Here is an 8,365-nt window from a genome sequence, read left to right on the forward strand (position 1 = left end):
CACTCCATCACACCCTGCCCCCTTCTCTGGCCGCACTCACCAGCCCTGCTGGGAGGTCTCTGGCTCCTAGGGTGAGAGCAGTGAGGGGAGTCTCCAGACTCTCCATGTGCTGCGCCCGCCACAAGCGCGAGCTCTGTGGCTCCCATTGGCCGGGAAAAGCACCAATGGGAGTTGCTGGAGCCGTGGAGTGGTGCTTGAAGGCACTGGCAGCACGCAGAGCCCCCCCACCCTAAGAGCCAGAGGGACCTGCCAGGGGGCGAGGTGGGGAGTCCCAGCGGTGCTCACCTGGGGCAGCTCCCATCCCGGGAAGCATCCGACAGGCTGGTCCCTCTGGCTCCTAAAGTCGGGAGGGGGAGGAGGGCGGAAGGCTCTCTGCAAGCCCGGGCGCCTGCAAGCCCCGCCCCTGCAGCACTCCTGCCGGCAGGCGGGTGCTGGGAGCTGCCCCAAGAAGTGCTGAGTGGCGGCGCCGTGGCTGCGGTGAGGAGGTCCGGATGGTCCCCGATATCGGGACAAAGGGCATCCCGACGGATATAAGGTCAGGACATGGGCAAATCCCCTAAAATCGGGACTGTCCCGATAATATTGGGACATCTGGTCACCCTAACTACAGGTCTCAGTCATCATGGGCCAATAGGTAAGATGCATGAACTGTTGACAGTTTTTCTACTGTTTTTGCTGGAACTGCTGCTGCTGCCTTTGCTGTGGCTGCACCAAGATCTGCTGCAGCAGCTGTTACTCTCCCATTCATTTTTATTAGTGCTTTGGGATCTATGCATGTCCCTGGGTAATGGCAAACACGGCCAGCAGTCTCTTCTATGTGTAGGTAGTGGACCTAGTCACTAGCTTGGGGCAAACAATCAGCCATGCTCAGTTCAGTTTGTAGCCCTTACCTCAGGGCCCTGTTTATTCTTCAATATTCAACAGCAAATGCAACCTGGAACAATAACAGCAAGTGACAGTTTTGTTCCCACCTTAGCATGTGGGACCATCTGGCCTCCAGTAGTTTAATGGCCAGGACCTTCCCCAGCTGCGGGGGCTCACATGGCCTGCTCACTCTCTTGCAGTCTTCTGCTGTAGCCAAAGAGTTACAGATTCCAAGGCTAGAAAGGACAATTGTGATCATCTAGTCTGACCTCCTGTATAACCAAGAGCACTTGTTCCCGGCCTTCTCTGGTCCCAGCCTCCCTCATGGAGCCAGGGCTCCCATTTATATCCCCTATTTGGGAAGCATCAGACCCAATTGCTTGATGCTGTCCAGCTGTATCAGATGGTTCCCAGCACCTGTTCGCTGGGCTCATCTCCAGAAGAGGACTGGCTACTCCCTTGACCCCCACCCTCTTACACACTTTTTCTCCTTCATCTTCTTCCTCATTCAGTTCTCTCTCTCTCGGTATATTTGTCCAGGAGCCTAATTCTCTGTCTTCCCCAGCCAGAACTCGCCCCTTCCCCCATCTGCCTGTGGGAGAGTAAAGTTTCTCTCCTGAGGTCTGTATCATACATAGGGAGAGAGGAATTTGGTGCCACCTGCTGCTGCTTGCGTGGCAGTCATTTATACTTGTACGAGTTGGGTGTAAAATTGTTCTAGATCATAACAGTAGTGTTTTACACTCAGTACATCGTCACTTTGCCCAGTTGTGACTGACTCCTCCAGGAGCAAGGAAAGGGAGAATTAGGCTCCTTGTGTTTTTAGTAGGGTTATATACTGAGAGCGAATGCTATTGTGGTATTTCAGTTGAAACCAGTACATGACTGCATGTCAAAATACAAAAAAGGAAGAATTTATATTTTATTCATATATTTTTTTTAAATCTTTGGTTCTGCTTTGGTCTTAGAAAGGATGATTTCTTGGTAGGTGCTGGGCTGTCTTCCCCCCATCCAATTAATCAATTTATAATCTGAATGCCATTTTTAAAAATAAATTAAAAGAACCCAAGAGTCTGTTACAGCAGGGATGATCCTGCACTGGCCTAAGTGGTACTTAAAAGAGGTAATTGGGAGAATTGTCCTCCATTCGATGTCAAAATAAGTGGTCTGATTTTCAAAGATGCAGAGCACCCTTAACTTCCACTAGAATCAGTGGGAGCTGAGGATGATTGACTCTTACCTGCATTAGTCCCATATACCCAACTGATCAGGTAAAATGAATAACCCTGGTCTTATTAATGATTATTTTAATGGCATGGATTCAGATTTCTGATTATTTTTTCACTTACTAGAGTTGTATTTACTTATTTAGCTCTTTATTCAGCACTCCTTAATCTGGTATAACTCTTGAAATCAATAGGAGTTTTGCCTAAGAAATGCTGAATAGGCACTATTGTGATTTATATATTTATGTACACACACCTCTATAGCTATACTAGAAGAAAAGAGATAGAATAGCTGATATATGAGCCAAGACAAACATTTATTTTGGAAGATATCTTTTTAGAACTGACTTTGCTGCAGAATTTAAAAAAAAGAGTGTTTGAAATTAGAGACGTTTGTTTATCTGGAGGTTATAAAAAAGAAATGGCAGAAGAAATCACTTAGCGAAATGCAAATCCCCCTCCTCCACAAGCTGCTCTTGACCTTTAGTTCTGTCACTCCAAAAGCTCCTTAAATATTTGTTCTGATATTTTGGGAATAGACAGGTACAGATAGAAAGATATACTAGCTACTGCGGATTAATCCCTAGCTGCAGAAGAAGATATTAAGAGAAATATATCTAAATATATTTATGGCCTCATTATTTTAAATGCAAGTAATGTATTCATGTTTAATCACAGGCTTGTAGAGACTTATACATTTTTACTACCAAAGCACTAGGTGTCCAAAGAATAGGAAAGAAACATGCTAATATTTCAAGTCATTGCTCTGGCTATATGTTTCTTGCTACATAACCACTTGACTTCATGTGTTATACGGTCACATGGCTACAGCATTCACACTTGGTTGAAAATATTTGTTGTATCTTGATCTCACATAATCCTTTCTGTAGAAGTCCCGTTTGCCCACATTAAATGTGATAGGTTTAACACATGTAACTGTGAGAACACTTTCTACTTTTATTAATACTAAATGTTACCATGCATCTAACTGCCAAGTGCTATTCAGCAATTACAGCAAGCTACTTAATATAGTGGCCAGTGGGAAATGAGGAGACTCAATCACTCTCTCAGCAGCATGGGCAAGTGAAGCAGCTGTTTTAGAGATATGAACATGTACACAGCTGGCTTCTAGGCAGTCACTTTTGTTCTCTACACTACTATTTGTTGTAATCGTACCCAAACAATAGATGTACAGTATTTAGATTGTTGGCATGGTCTTGGAAGAGCTTTGTAAATTTTTGGAGTTTAAGTTGTTCATAGTTGAAGCATCAACGTTTGTACTAGATGATCATCAAACATGATCAGTGCGGAATATGTTTTTTTAAACTCACAATCTCTGAAGGCCTCTGGGATGCGTTATTTATTCTTTCACCAGTAATGTCAAAACATAACCACAATATCAATTTTTTCAAAAAAGAATCATCAAATGATATGGCCTAGATTTTCAAGAATTAATTGAACATTCAGCACTACTTATTTTGGGCTCCTTTAGGATGTCTCTCTTTGGGAACCCAAAATCACTAGTCACTTTTGAAAATGTAGCCCATATGTTCAAAGTAACGATACACACACAGTGTCATTAATTTGGATACGTATATAATTTCGTGTTTCTTTTTATAAGTTTTATAGCATACGGATATTTTGAGATCACTGGTGAAAGTGTTTATTTGGGATAACTTATACTTGATGTCAGTAATTGGTTTATTATATGGACATTGTAAGATTTATCATTTCTGATCAATTAAACTTAATTTCTTTGATTTTAGGTTTAGGTTCTGATTTGATAGTATTTTCTGCCTGCTTTACAAGGGTAAATGACCCACAAGCAAGGTGAAAGCCAGGCCAGTCCCATCATTTGAGACGGCTGTGCGACATCTTAAAACTGATAATAGGCAAAGTAGTCATCTCTGCTTCTTTGTCAGGTCTTTGCAGCTAGGCCTTACTATTTATAAAGGGAAAGACAGCCATCACAGAATAAAGCTCTAAAAGCTGAAAAATGGCCTAAATATACTGTGTGTTGCATCAGGAACTGTGCTCTCTTTTAATAATTAATTTATCTTCCCTGTTGGTATTGCTGTACGGGCTATGCTGTAGAGAGAACACAACAGTATCAAACAAGCCTTCTATCTCAGGAAAAACAAACAATGGAAACACTCCCTAAATGTTCATTCATAATAAAATACAGTACAAGTCATGCGTAATGATGCTTCCCAGTTATTATACAATTACACAGGGCCAATTGTCTTCCTTACAGCATTAATATGAAAGCTGGAAATACCCGCAGTTGATGGTTGTCTTCTTTTTACCCTGCTAGTGTAAACCTAGAAATACGAAAAAATATGTCTTGTACCAAAGCAGACTAGGACTATAGTGTTACTATTTTCAGCACTAACTTTGTACTTGGAAAATAACAGAAAAATTCTGCTTTTTCTCCTGGTAAAGCAAACTTTAAAAAAAAACCAACATCTTGTTTTAATATACAAAGACCAAATAAGACCATGAAAAGATGTTGGTCAGAGAGATTGAATATTGACTAATTAGTTCTCCTGGGACCTTATCTTTAAAGGACAATGCTGACATTTTTAAAATTTCCAGAATCATTTATTCTTGTTTTATAAACAACTAAATTGGCAATTATAAAAATAAAATTCGGTAACAAACACGTAATGTACAGAGGAACCTACATGCTGCAAATTTAGCAGAAAGTTACAGAGAGTAGGCCTAAGAAACTCATTCTCGTAGTTCAAGCAATAGGCATTTGCATTACAGGCACTTTTTATGTTTTCTTAATGAAGAATTGTTCTAATTTGAACTATCTTAATTTTCCTCTCTGCAAATCCTATTCAGGATTTTTGACTTGTAGTGTAGAGGGCTAGTTGTTTTATTACAGTGGCCTAATGCCATTACAGATGTGAGGCCAATTGGGTGGCAGTTGTACATAGATATAGTAGACAGAATATGGACTATTTGGATTACTATAAACAAATATTTTCAACTAACTGTGAATGCAATATTTGTGTGATATAATATGATACTGTAGTTATGTAGCAAGACAGTATAAGACAGAATGATGATTTAAAACACAATGGCATGATTCTTACTCTTTCACCAGCCGTATTTATAGTCATAAAAATGCCCTGCGTGTGGGGTATGGAAGATGAAACAATGTGAAAATAGAGCTCTGTAACTCAAATTAAAGACAGGGTTTTTTTGTATGTCAACTCCTAATTAAAAACAAACAAACAATACAAATGCTGTTACGTGTGATGGTAACAACCCTCCAGACGGGTCATCATCAGGGCTCAAGCCCAGAGCCTTGAGCTGTACAGCCCAGACATCTATCACTTGCACTAATGGACTTCTTCTATTAGTTACTAGCCTCAATGGCACCTGCTAATTCTTCTCTCTCAAGACTAAACAATTCTAGTTTGGTCAATCTTTCTTCTTAAGAAAACCCTTTCATTCTATTTATCAATGTATTTTACCAACATAACTATGTCAATGAAGGGGTGTGACTTTTTACTCTTTTATACTGGTGTAACTATGAAGACAAACATTTTGCTGCTTTAATTAATTATAGACAAGGTCTTAGTTGTCCATACACTGTACAGTTGCTAATTTAACTATAGATGACATTTTCAAACACGCCTAAGTGACTTAGGAGCTTACATCATATATCCTATTTTTTAAAAAGTTATTTACAAGCCTCAGTACCTAAGTCTCACTGAAAGTCAATGGGACAAAGGCACATAAGTGCCTAAGTCACTTTTGAAAATGGAACAGGTTCTTATTTTTTAATAAAAGGTGACCAAAACTCTGCACTGAACTCCAAATGTGGTCTAACCAGTGCGGAATAAGTTAATATCACAATATTGTTTGATTTATATGATGCCTAAAACTAGGTGAATAGAAATGTAATACACCATGGACATACATGCACGAACACCAGGGTTTGGAACAGAGATGTTTAACACCAAAAGCAAAAGCTTCTACCATTTGCAGGGGTTGGAGTGTGCTAGTATGCTGCAGCAGTACATTAACAGCAACACATATGGGAAGTTGCTGCTACCTTGTTCTCTAAGGCTTGGTCTACACTACCCCCCCTAATTCAAACTAAGGTACGCAACTTCAGCTACGTGAATAACATAGCTGAAGTCGAAGTACCTTAGTTCGAACTTACCTTGGTCCACACGCGGCAGGCAGGCTCCCCCGTCGACTCCGCGGTACTCCTCTCGCCGAGCTGGAGTACCGCAGTCGACGGCAAGCACTTCCGGGTTCGACTTATCGCGTCCAGACTAGATGCGATAAGTCGAACCCAGAACTTTGATTTCCAGCCGTCGAACTAGCTGGTAAGTGTAGCCAAGGCCTAAGAAAAGTCTCTAGCTGTTATGGATGTCAGAAATGTGTAACCAATACAGATATGTCTATATGAGTTTGCAGAGATCCTAGAACATAAATTGAGTGGGAAAGCTAATTCAGAGTTTTTCCATCTACATTATTTTCCAAGAAAAATGGCTTTTTGACTAAGTAGAAGAAAAACATTCTGTTTACCTGGAATTTCTTTTTTGGGGGTGGGATATTGAAAGCAGAACCATTTTCATTTTTTTTTAAAACCAACTTTTGGTTTAAAACTGAAAAAACCTGGTCGTCTGGTTTTCCACCAAAATCCAACAAATTTTGAAGAAAAATTGACAAACGAAAAATGATTCCTTTTTTGGCCACATTTTTTAAAATGGGAAACACAAAGCAGTTTCAGACCAGTTTTACTGAGTGATATGCATTGCTCCATTCATCTCAGTGAAGTGTTAACTCAGAAGATAATTTAAATGTCAACATTAACTTTAATTTCTCATGCAAGAAAGGAGAGTGAGGACCTGCACAGTTTGTGTGAGTAATATCTCATTTTAGCTCTCAACAGGTACCAAGCTTTTATTCTCAAAACAGGCCAGCCACTAAAGAGAGACTTGTTCACGGATACTTAACTACTGTGTTACATATTCCCCTAGTTAGACAGAACTTGTCCTGAGTTTCTGAGGTCCACAGGAGTTCAAGTTTCATTTGGGGGTGCCACTTTGTAATGAACTCTGGCCAGATTTAAAGTCAGTCAAAGCTACTGCTTTTGGTGCGGATGGTCCTTAGTTGAATTCCCTGCTGGTAATTGCATGCTGCCACAATGTGTACAGAAAGTTAATTACATAGTTAAGCACGCAAAAATGAGGAAATGCATACACAGCCATTTCTCTGCTCCCAAGCCCATATGCATTATGATACAGTAATTAAAATTATGATGTGTAATAGACATCCTTCTTTACAAGTTATCTATACACAGTTTCTGACTTGTCGAATGCCGTCACAACAATTTTACTAATTTCTCATTGTTTCTAATCTTATTCAGCCCTTACTGCTCAGAACCTTAAGGGCGTATTACATCCGAAACTGTCCTTTCAGGCACTTCCGTTTATATAGAGGTCTTATTGGACTTTATTATTATTTTTTTTGCACTGATTAATCTTAATTTGTGTGTTTCATTTTGGGGCACATTTCAGTCTTCAGGATAAGAGACCTTTACACTCTAATGGCTGATCCACCCTTCCTGTAGAGATCAATCAGTTTGGGGGCTGTTATTCTACAATAAATTTTAGCTTTAGATCAGTTAGATACAGATGAGATTTTCACAGCTGCTTCAGCCTTGCTGGTATGAATTCGGAGCCACACTTATTAAAAAAAATTCCCATACAAAATATGCATGTTTTTTAACTGCTGAGCGGAAACATTTTCATATATGCTCCCAATCTCTGAGGCTATTCTTTGTGAAATGGTTGAGTGAATCTATGAACACATGCAATCCTTTCATAAATATTACACTTTTGTTAACCTCTTGATTAATCTACCCCACCCCAGGATATTATTTCTTTTAAGTCTTCAGATATTAGCATTTTATCCACTATAGTTGTGTTGATCTGGCTTCTTTTTTTAAGAAGTTGAACTAATACAAAACAAAACAGCCTTCTCCCAAACCCTCTCCTCACTTCTTAGGAAGTTCCCAAAGGGGCAGAACCCCATCACTTTATGATTAACATTGTATTTCACAGACTATTTTTACTAAAGGCAACATATTACTGTGTAAGTAGTACTTTTGCATATTGTAACAAGTTTCCTAAGATTTAGAATAGGATTTTCAAAACGTCTATATGATTTAGAAGCACAAGTAACATAGTTTGTGCTCCTAAATCACTTAAGTGCTTTTGAAAATCCCAGGCTTAGTTTTGAAAGAT

The sequence above is a fragment of the Malaclemys terrapin genome, chromosome 3 (genome assembly GCF_027887155.1).
Source record: "Malaclemys terrapin pileata isolate rMalTer1 chromosome 3, rMalTer1.hap1, whole genome shotgun sequence".
Taxonomy (NCBI): Eukaryota; Metazoa; Chordata; order Testudines; family Emydidae; genus Malaclemys; species Malaclemys terrapin.